The following is a 12126-nucleotide window of genomic DNA, read 5'->3' on the forward strand; positions in this document are numbered from 1 at the left end:
ATGGGTGAGTAACAGAGAATTGCAGCTTATCAGAGCACAGACTCACAAGCAGAAACTGCTGGAGGAACTAGTGCCAGGGTAGGAAAACCTGAACTGTAATTTAAGAACTGTTGGAGGCTACGTGTGGACATATTCAACAGTGATAAAAGCTCCAGAGGGACACTGTTGCGGGAAGGGGAGGACCTCCTGCAATGTTGTTTATCTCTAGGAGCCCAATCAGACTCCCTTGGTAAATATCAGAGAAAAATACCCTTGGGTTTCCGGCTAGGGAAGGGGAAAAGAAACCATCTTGAAATATACTGGAGCACTCTGTTCTTAAGAAGGTCAGCCTTTAGCAGAAACTAGTTAACCAAATCCTCATCTGCTGGGGTATTACTAGAGCTTAACCAACCTGGGGAAGCCTACTCAACTCCCACTCACTCTAGCCATCCTATCCCACCTAGCAGGGAGGAAAAAACCCCAAAGAAACACTTGTGAAACTCAGTCTAGAGGAAAAGGCTCACTAAAACACTAAGAGCTAGTCACAGGACACAGAACACTTGCCAATCCCCCTACACCTCACAACAACATTACTAAGGGCCTATTTATAGCACTTCCTTTTACTGGAATATCATGTCTGGCTATCAAAAAATTACAAGGCAAACCGAAAAGCAAAAACATGATGTGAAGAGACAGAACAGAACCAGACATGGAAGGGATGCTGGAATTATGAGACTGGGAGTTTAAAACAATTATGATTAATATGCTAAGGGCGCTAATGGATAAAGCAAAAAGCACGTAAGAACAGATGGGCAATGTAAATCTAAGCACAGAGATGGAAATCATTAGAAAGACACCCCTCCAAATCTATGGGTAAAAAACACTATCACAGAAAATACTTTTCCTGACCTTATTAGTACACTGGACACAGCTAAGGAAATCATTTCAAAGGTAGATGATACATCAATAAAATCCTCAAAACCCCGAAAGCAAAGACTAAAGGACAAATACACTATCCAAGAAGTATGAGACAACTACAAAAGATGTGACATACAGTAACATATGATAATGGAAGTAACAAGAGAAGAGAAATGTAACAGAAGAAATGTTTGACACAAAAATGACTAAGGAACTTCTGCAAACTAACATCAAGCGGCAAACCACAGATCAAGGAAGTTCAGAGAACACAAGCAGGATAGATGCATTAAAAAACCACACCTAGGTCTATCACTTTTAAACTATAACAAATCAAAGACAAAGAAAAAGATCTTAAAAGAAGCCAGAAGAAAAAACATCTCACCTACAGAGGCACAAAGGTAAGAAAAGGTATATCCAATTTCTCTGAAATCATGACGCAAGAAGACAGCAGAGTGAAGTATTTAAAGTGTTGAGAGAAAAAAAGGCATCAACCCAAAATTTCATATTCTGTGAAATTATCCCTCAAAAATGAATGAGAAATAAAGACTTTCTCAAATAAAAATTGGGGGAATTTGTTGCCATGAGACCTACCTTGCAAGAAATGTAAAAAGAAAAATAATAAAGGCCAGAAACTTGGATCAATATGAAGAGGAAAAACACTGAAAAAAGGACTAAGTGATGATAAATGGTAAAATAAAAACTTGGTTATTCTTATTCTTAACTGATCTAACATCAGTTAGATCAGTTCAACATTTTGAACAAACGTATAACAGTTTGTTCAAAATAATAAAAGTAACAATGTATACAATTATATATGTACTTATCCTATCCATAGAATTATATATGTTACATGCTTATATGTTAGTGAAATGATTGACAGCAATGATACAAGGGACAGGAAATTAGTATTATTTTCTAATTGTTATAGGACACTCACACTACCCGTGACATGATATACTATTATTTGAAAGTAGACTTGGATTAATATAAATATAATTGCAAACTCTAGAGTAACCACTAAAAAAAAAAAAAAAAAAAAAGGCAAAATAAGTAAAAATGATAAGCTAAGGACAGAAAAGAAAACCACAATAAAATGCTCAATTAAAAAACATATGGCAGAAAAAGAATGAAATACAAAAATGGAAACAAGAGCAACAAAGATAACATAGTAATGAATATAGTAGATATTAATACAAACATATAAAAAATGCTTTAAAATGCCATTGGACAGGCTCCTGGGCGGTTCAGTCAGTTAAACATCTGTCTTTGGCTGAGATCATGATTCTGGGGGTTCCTGGGATCAAGCCCCATGTTGGGCTACTTGCTCAGTGGGGAGTCTGCTTCTCCATCTCTTTGCCCCCCACTTGTGCTCTCTCTAGCTTTCCCTCTCTCTCAAATAAATAAAATCTTAAAAAGAATGTTAATGGGCTACAGATGTCCATCAACAGATGAACAGATAAAGATGTGGTGTATCTATACAATGGAATATTACTCAGCCATCAACAAAATGAAATCTTGATATTTGCAATGATGTTGATGGAACTAGAGGGTATTATGCTAAGTGAAGTAAGTCAATTAGAGAAAGACAATTATCATATGACCTCACTCATAAGAAGAATTTAAGAAACAAGTAATAGGAGTAAAGAGGAAGGGAGGGAAAAATAAAACAAGATGAAATCAGAGAGGGAGACAAACCATAAGAGACTCTTAACCACAGGAAACAAACTAAGGGTTGAGGGAAGTGGGGTAGGGGGATTGGGTAACTGGGTGATAGGCATTATGGAGGGCACATGATGTAATGAGCACTGGGTGTTATATACAGCTGATGAGTCACTGAACTCTATCTCTGAAACTAATATTAAATACACTATATGTTAATTGAATGTACATTAAATTTTAAAAATTAATAATAAAATATCAATGGGCTAAATGTAACAATTAAAAGACATCAGAGTGGATCAAAAAAACAAGACACAACAAATATTTTATTTAAATATGAAGACATATATAGGTTAAATGTAAACAGATGTACAAAAAAATACCTGTTAAGACTAAAAATAAAGCAGGAGTACTAGGGATCTAATGTACATCATGGTGAATATAGTTAATAATACTGTATTGTACATTTGAATGTTGTTAAAAGATCTTAAAAGTTCTCATCATGAGGAAAAAGAATTTTAACTATGCGTAGTGATGAATACTGTTCAGATTTACAGTAATAACCATTGTGCAATATATAGAAATATTGAATCATTATTGTACACTTGAAAATAACATAATGTTATATGTCAATTATACCTCAAAAAAGAATGAAAGAAAAAAAGGGCTCTAATAATTTCAAAAAGAACAGACTTTAAAGCAAATATCAATTAATATAAACAGACACATTGAAAGATTAAAAAAAAATCAGTTATATATGCCAAATAAGCATTTGACAAAATCCAACAACGATTCATGATGAAAACTCCCACTATATAGTAGGAAGACAGTGAAACTTTCTCCACTTGATAAAAGACTTTCTTAAAAAACCCTACAGCTAACATTATACTTAATAATGGTGAAAAACTAGAGATTTTACTACTAAGTAAAGAAAAGATGTTTCAGTTCACCACTCCTTTTCCACACCATATGAGAATTCCATGCTAATACAATTAAGGCACAAAAAGGGAATGAAAGATACAGATTTGGAAGGAAGACATAAACCTTAACTCACAGATGACATGATCACTTATGTGGAAGATCCAAGAGAATTGATAAATTCCTGGAACTAATAAGCAATTATAGCAAGGTGCAGGACATAAGATTAATACCAAAAGTCTATTTCTTTCCTGTATGTCAATAATGAACAGTAGAATTTGAAAACACCATAAACAAGATTTAAATTAGAACCCTCAAAAATGAAATACTTATACATAAATCTAAAAAATATGTATTAGAATTATAGGAGGAAAACCACAAAACTCTAATGAATAAAATCAAAGAACTAAATAAATATAAAGACACTCTGTATTTCTGGATAGGAATAATCAGTACTGTGAAGATGTCAATTCCCACTTTCAGAATGTCTGAAATCTCAGTCAAAATCCCACCGTTATTTTGTGGATATTGACGAATTGATTTTAAAGTTTATATGGAGAGGGAAAAAAACCCACAATTGGTATTGTAGTATTGAAAGAGAATACGAGAGTTGGAAGACTGAGATCACCCAATCTATACTTTAAAGCTACAGTAATGAAAACAGTATGGTACCGGTACAAGAATAGACAAAATAGATCAATGAAACAGAATGAAGAACCCAGGAATAAGCCCCCATAAATACATTCAAATGATTTCTGAAAAAGATGCAAAAGCAATACAATGTAGCAAAGACAGTTTCTCCAACAAATGGTGCTGGAACAAGTCAACATTCAAGAACTCAAATATGAATCTAGACAAAGACAGTATATGCTTCACAAAAAATAAAAATGGATCAGAGACCTAAATGTAAAATTAAAGGCATAAAACTACTAAAAGATAACACAGGAGAAAACTTAGATGACCTTAGATGTGATGACGCTTTTTTAGCTAGAACACCAAAAATATGATCCATAAAAGAAATAATAAGCTGGATTTCATTAAAATTAAAAGCTTTTGTTCTGTGAAAGACCATATAAAGTAAAGTAAGACAAAACAAAGAAGAAAATATCTGTAGAAGACACATCGGAGAAAGGGTTATTATCCAAAATATTCAAAGAACTCTTAAAACTCAGTAATAATAAAACCCAATAAAAAATTAACCAAAGACCGTAACAGACACCTCACTACAGAAGATATAGAGAGCAGATAAGCATAGGAAAAGACACTTCAGATCATGCCAACATGCATATTAAAGCAATGATACACCACGACATACCTATAAAATGGCCAAAACCCAGAATACTAATAATATTAAATGCTGGTGAGGATGTGGATCAACAGGAGTTCTCATTCATTTTGATGGGAATGAAAAATGGGATAGTTATTTTGGTGGATAGTTTGTCAGTTTCTTATAAAGCTAAACATACTTGTACCATACATCCAGCAATTGCACTCCTTGGTATTTACTCAAAGGAAACAGGAATATATACATATACGCTATATATATATATATATATATATATATATATATATATATATATACACACACACACACACACACACACATATATATATATATACAAAAAGCTGCACATAAGTATGAATAACAGTTTTATTAATAACTTCCAAAACCTGAAAGCTATCAAGATGTCCTTCAGTAGCGGATATATGAATTAACTGTGGTACATACAGATAATGGAAAATTATCCAGCTCTACAAAAAATGTTGTATCAAAGCCAAGAAAAGATGGAGAAGAAACTTAACTTCATGTAACAAGTAAAGGACGTTAATCTGAAAAGGCTATGATTCCAATCATACAAAAAAAGGGCAAAACTATGAAAAAAGAGAATAGTACGTGATAGAAGTCAATGGGAGAGATTGTGGGGCATGAAGAATTATTAAAGAAAAAAAATTAGAGATGCCTGGGTGGCTCGGCGGTTGGGCATCAGCCTTTGGCTCAGGGTGTGATCCTGAAGTGCCAGGATCAAGTCCCACATCGAGTTTCCTGCATGGAGCCTGCTTCTCCCTCTGTCTATGTCTCTGCCTCTCTCTGTGTGTCTTTCATGAATAAATAAAATCTTTAAAAAATTATTCTGTAATGTATTATAATGATGGATAATACATCATTATATATTTATCCAAACCCATAGAACGTACACCACCAAGAGTGAACCCCACTGTAAACTATGGGCTCTGGGTAATTATGATGTGACAATATAAGTTCATCCTTAGTAAAAAATACACCATTATAAAGAGTAATGTTAATGGGGATAGGCTATACATGGGTCAGGTTAGGAGATATATGGAAATCTCTATATTCTTCTGAATTTTCTTATGAATTTAAAACTGCCTCCCAAAAACTTTATTTTTCTCCCAAAAACTTAATCTCAAAAAAATGAAATAAAACTATAAGCAATTTGGAGAAGAAATTTTTAACATTTCAAAATCTTATGGGACAACCTTTAAAATATTTTTTATTTAATATAAAAAAGCATAATGATGTTTTTATTTTTCCTTTCTATATTGCCTTTCTTCTTATATCCAAGTCATATAATCCTGTAAGAGGGGAGTTTTCAAAGTATCATTTATATAATCAGTATCAGCAAAATAGATTTGTCTTGTTTTTTTAACCTTTTAATAAATAATACGCAGATCCTGTTCTAGCCTTCATACCTAAGAGGCTAAGAGATTCAACCTTACTTGTCAAAATTTGCTTTGGGATCCTGGCCCAATCATCTAAGTAAATATTTTCATGGTAATGCAAAGTTTGGATATTTATGGCACTAATCATTTTAGAAACTCTCAGCAGAAGACAGAACAAAGATTTAAAAAGCTATGAAAGTATCCCTGAGCTCAGGGATCCCAGCCAAAAGGAAAAATATTAGAATATTCCGGGCTCCAGAAGGAAAAAAGAGGGAGAAGAGGACCAAGAGTTTATTTAAAGACATAACAGTGAATATCCTAAACCTGGGGAAAGACTTGGACACACAAGTCCATGGAACTAATAGATCACTGTAGTATCACAATGCAAAGAGGTCTTCTCCTAGATATATTATAATCAAACTATCAATAATCAATAATAAAGAATCTTAAAGGCAGCCAGGAAAAAGAATGTCACCTACAAAGGAGCCCTTTCTCAGCAGAAATCTTACAGGCCACGACAGAGTGGAAAGATACATTAAAAGGGTTGAAGATAAAAACTGACGACAAGACTACTTTATCTGGCAAAGTTATCCTTCAGATATGAAGGATAAATAAAAGCTTTCACAGACAAACAAAAGTTGAGGAATTCACCAACTCTAAGCTGGTGAAAGGAATTCTTCCAGTTGAAAAGATGAGAATCAGTGATGTAAAATATACAAAAAGTATACAACACACTGGGAAAGGCAAAAATTACAGTCAGACATAGAACATCCAAAACATAAAAAGCTCCATTTTGACAATACAAATATAAAACGGAATAGTAAAAGGGTGAAGCCTTTGTGGGTGTTCCAAGATATGTTGGTATCAGTCTAATGAACTATTTTCCAAGATAAGTTGTTATCAGTCTAAAGTGAACTTTTTTATCTATAAAATAAGCTCCAATGTAACACAAAACAAAACAAAAACCTACAGTAAAATGACAAAAGGACGCACATCCCCTCAAGAAGACAGAAAAAAGATACTCCACCCAAGTGGAAACTAAGAAAAAGTGGGGTTAGTTACACTTCTATCAGATAGACTTCAAGTCAAAAAATAGTAACAAGAAACAAGGAAGGAAAGTCATTCATTACATAATGATGAAAGGATCAATTCATCAAGAAGATATAAAAGTTTTAAGTATGTGTCAGAGCACCTAGACATATTATGCAAAAACTAACAGATAGAGAGCACCTAAACATATTACGTGGTCCACATCAGAACACCTAAACATATTAAGCAAATACTAACATCAGAGCATCTAAACATATTAAGCAAATACTAACATCAGAGCATCTAAAGATATTAAGCAAATACTAACAGATTTGGAGAAATAGTACAATAATAGCAAGGGACATTAATACCCCACTTTCAACAATGGGAAGATCATCCAGATAGAAATTCAATAAAGAAACAATGGACTTGAACCATACATTACATGAAATAGGCCTAAAAGACATCATTGGAAGATTTAATCCAACAGTAGCATTCTAGAATACACATTCTTCTCAAGTACATATGGAACATTCTCAAGAATAGATCATATGGTAGGACACAAAACAAGTTTTAGCAAAATTAAAAAGACTGAAATCAAACCAACTATCTTTTCAATCAATAAAGGTATGAAACCAAAAATCAACAACATGAGGAAAAGTGGAAGATCTACATACATGTAGAAACTAAACATACTGCTGAACTACAAATGGGTCAAAGAAGAAATGAAAAGGATAACCAAAGAATATCTTGAAACAAATGAAACTAAAAATAACAAAATATATGGAATGGTGTAAAAGCAGTTCTGAGAGGATATTTATAGCAATAAATGCATATACAGTTGATCCTTGAACAATGTGAGCATTACAGGCACCAACTTCATACACAGTTGAAATTCCACGTAACTACTAGTAGCCTACTGTTGACCAAAAACCTTACCAATAAATATACAATCAACACCTATTTTGTATGTATGTTCTATGTACTATATTCTTACAATAGAGTAAGCTGCAGAAAATGATAAAAGCATTGTAAGAGAAAATATGGTTTCAGTACTAAACTATTTATTGAAAAAAATTTACATAAAAGTGAAACTATGCCCACAGAATAACTATGTGATTCTAGGGTCTACTCTATTAAGAAATTAGAAAGATCATAAATGAAAAACCTAACTACACCTCAACGAACTAGAATAAGAATAAATTAAGTCTAAAGTTAGCAAAAGAAAGAAAATAATAAAAGATCAGAGTAGAAATAAATGAAATGGCTACAAGGAAAAAAAACAACAACAAAAAAATAAAAACTAAGAGTTTTCCCCCCCCAAAAGATATACAAAATGGACAAACCATTAGCAAGATTGAGAAAAAAAAAAAGGCTCAAATCAGAAATGAAAGAGGAAGAATTACAACTGATACTATAGAAATACATAGGATCATGAGACTACTATGAACAAATCAGATAACCTAGAATAAATGGATAATTTCCTAGACTAATACAACCTACCAAGACGGAGTCAGGAAGAAGTCAAGTCTGAATATACAAATGTTAAGTAAGGAGACTGAATCAGTAATCAAACACCTCCCAACACGGAAAATCCCAGGACCAGATTTCTTCGTTACGAAATTCTACCAAATATTTGAAAAAGAATTAATGCAAGCCTTCTCAAATTCTTCCAAAAAAATAAGAAGAAAGACTCTCAAACTCATTCTAGGAGATGAGCAACACCCTGATACCTAAGCCAGGTAAGGACACTACAAGAAAACTATAGACCAATATCTCTGTTGAAGACTGTTGCAAAAATTCTCAACAAAATTCTACCAAATCAAATTCAAGAACTCATTAAAAAGGTTATACACCATGACCAAATACAATTTATCCCTGGGATGCAAGGATAGTTCAATATATGCAAATCAATAAATATGAAATGCCACAAGAACAAAAGAAAGATAAATTTCATATGATCTTCTCAATAGATGTAGAAAAAGTAATTGACAAAATATATCCTTTATGATCAAAAAACAAACAAAACCCCCTCAACAGATTGTATACGAAGGGAATATACCTCAACATCCTAAAGGGCATATACAACAAAACCACAGTTAACATACTTTGTTATACTTTGATAAACAAAACCTGAAGTTTTTCCCCTAAAATTAAGAAAAAAACATCTCTCGCCACTCCTATTTAACATAGCACTGGAAGTCCTGGCTACACCAATTAGTCAATACAAAGAAATAAAAGGCATCTAAATAGAAAAGGAAGAAGTAAAATTGTTATTTCTGAATATGATGATATAGATATTAAAAAAATTTTTTTAGATATTAAAAATGACAAAGATTCAACTAATAACAGTGAATCTAAGCAATGAATTCGGTAAAATTGTAGGATATAAAATCAAAGCATAAGAATCATTTGCATTTCTATACACTACCAATGAGACATCTGTAAAAAGAAAGAAAACTATCCTATTCATAATAGCAACAAAACAAAGAAATACCTGTAATAAATTTAATGAAGGGAATTATCAACCTTATGAAAACCACAAGACTTTGTTGAAAGAAATCAAAGAAGAAAGAAACAAATGGAAAGACACTTCATTCCACGTTAATAGACTGGGAAAGTTAATATTGTTAAAATGTCCATGCTATCCAAAGTCATCTATGGATTCAATGCATAGTCTACCAAAATTCAAATGGCATTTTCCACAGAAATAGAAAAAAAAAATCAATCCTAAAATTTGTACTAATTTCAAATTATACTATAATGCTACAGTAATGAAAATGATATGGAAATACCATAAAAATAAACAAACAGACCAATGGAAAGAGCAAACCTAGAATTAAATTCCACATACATAGTCAAAACTAATATTTATAAGGGAACCAAGGACACTTGATGAAGAAAGGATAGTCTCTTTAACAAATGGTGTTGGGAAAAACTAGATAGCCACATGCAGAAAAATAAAATAGGACCTCTATCATACACCATTCATAAAAATTAACTTAAAATAGATCAAAGGCTTAAACATAAGGCCTGATTCCATAAAACTCCAGAAAAAAAACATAGAGAAGAAGTTTAATATTGGTTAGGCAATGATTTTTTAGGATATGACACCAAAAGCACAAAAACAACAACAACAAAAAAAACACAAAACCTTGTGCACTGCAAACAAAATTAACAAAATGAAGAGGCAATTTACAGAATCGGAGAAGATACCTGCAAACCATGTACTACATACTGGGTTAATATTCAGATTATAAAGAACTCATACAACTCAATAACAAAGAAACAAACCTATTAAAAAATGGACAGAGGACTTGAATAGACATTTTTCCAAAGAAGACATACAAAGGGCCAACAGATACACAAAAAGATGCTCAACATCACTAATCCTCAATGAGATGCAAATCAAAACCACAATATCCCTTTATACCAGTCAGAATGGCTAAAATCCAAAGACAAGAAATAAATGCTGTTGAGAATGTGGAGAAAAGGGAACCCTTGTGCACTGTTGTTGGGAATGTAAACTGGTGCTGCCACTGTGGAAAACAGTATGGAGGTTCCTCAAAAAATTAGAAACAGAAACATCATATGATCCAATAATTCCTCTATTGGGGATTTATTCAAAGAAAACAGAAACACTAATTCAAAAAGATATGTGTAACCCTGGCACAGCTTGTCATTGTTATTTGCCGCATTTTTTTCATGAAATTCATCAACCACTACCCTCTCCCACTCCATCCCCCTGCCCTAGTCTGCCAACTTTCAGTGTTAAACTTAGGCTGTTGCTCTTCAAGAAGGTGCACCCTGAGGTATGTCCACAGTAATCCTGAGTAATCCTGGTACCAATCATCCCATTCCTTCAAAAAGGATACCCAGCATAAAACACCCCTAACTAACAACACATTGCTCTATTGTTTTCAATTATGCTCAGGGGGCATGAATCCTTTAAAAACCAAACTAATCAAATTATGCTTTCTTCAAAGGAATATGTGAGAGAAGTGTTTGAGGCTACTATTTCCTCTAGTAGTCTTTAGGTTTCCTGAAAGACTCCTTCTTAAAAATAGTCTGAGCCTTGCAGTTATTTAAGTTGCAATTTCCTGTTGTTATACAGGAGCCCTGTTGATGTGGCAGTAGGGTGAGGGGTTGGGAAGGAATTGTTCTTTAACCTATAGTCAGGATTCAGCGGTTAGTTCTCTCTACTTGGCTATGATCTGCAGTGCTTTTCAGCTCACTCTCTCACAGGGGGTACAGAGTAGCCTGGAAATGATATTTTCTTCTCCCACTTTGGTTATGCTCTGGTAAAATCCATATTGGTTAAGTACATGTAAATCAGATTTTCTTGAGGGCAGATCTTTGTTAAGGAGAAGAGAAAGCTCTGAGCATATCTCAAAATGGTTACTTCTCTGCTTACCCTACCCTGCTCACCAGAGCATGATAGATTTTTCTCCAATCTTCCACCTGGTAACCTGGTGGGATGCCTGGTGGTAGTAAAACTAATGAAAGTGTGGGGACTTTTGTAAGGCTGGGCCTTCAGAAGTTTTCATCTCCCAAGCCAGTCTTTGCTCAGTCACTAGCAATTAGTCAATTACCTTTAAGTATTCCTGCCAGTTTGTTAGTATGTACAGCCATGAATAGTTAAGATCAGAAGAAACTCTTAGGTTCCATGATGATGTAGATACAGTAGCTCTACCAATTTTAAATCCCAGTTTAATTCTTGAAGACAAAATTTAAAATAAACACTATATACTTTCCAATCAACATCATAAACATTCACATCCTTTTTCTTTTTTTTTGAACCTAACTTCTATGATAAAGACTTGGAAGTGTGAGTTTTATTTCTCAACAATAAACTAGTTCTAAGCATATTCACCAGTAAACTAATATGCCAACTCCTTACTTAGCATACAGAGTATGTTGGATCTGTCACAATCTGAATCT

At 33.3% G+C, this 12126-nt stretch overlaps 1 protein-coding gene across 13 annotated transcripts in view; it reads right to left on the reverse strand.

The window, feature by feature from the left end:
* Positions 1-12126, reverse strand: part of PTPN4 (protein tyrosine phosphatase non-receptor type 4) — a 207697-nt gene that overhangs the window by 64323 nt on the left and 131248 nt on the right. The gene's annotated exons all lie outside the window — the stretch shown is intronic.

The sequence above is a fragment of the Canis aureus genome, chromosome 20, assembly GCF_053574225.1.
Source record: "Canis aureus isolate CA01 chromosome 20, VMU_Caureus_v.1.0, whole genome shotgun sequence".
Classification (NCBI taxonomy): domain Eukaryota; kingdom Metazoa; phylum Chordata; class Mammalia; order Carnivora; family Canidae; genus Canis; species Canis aureus.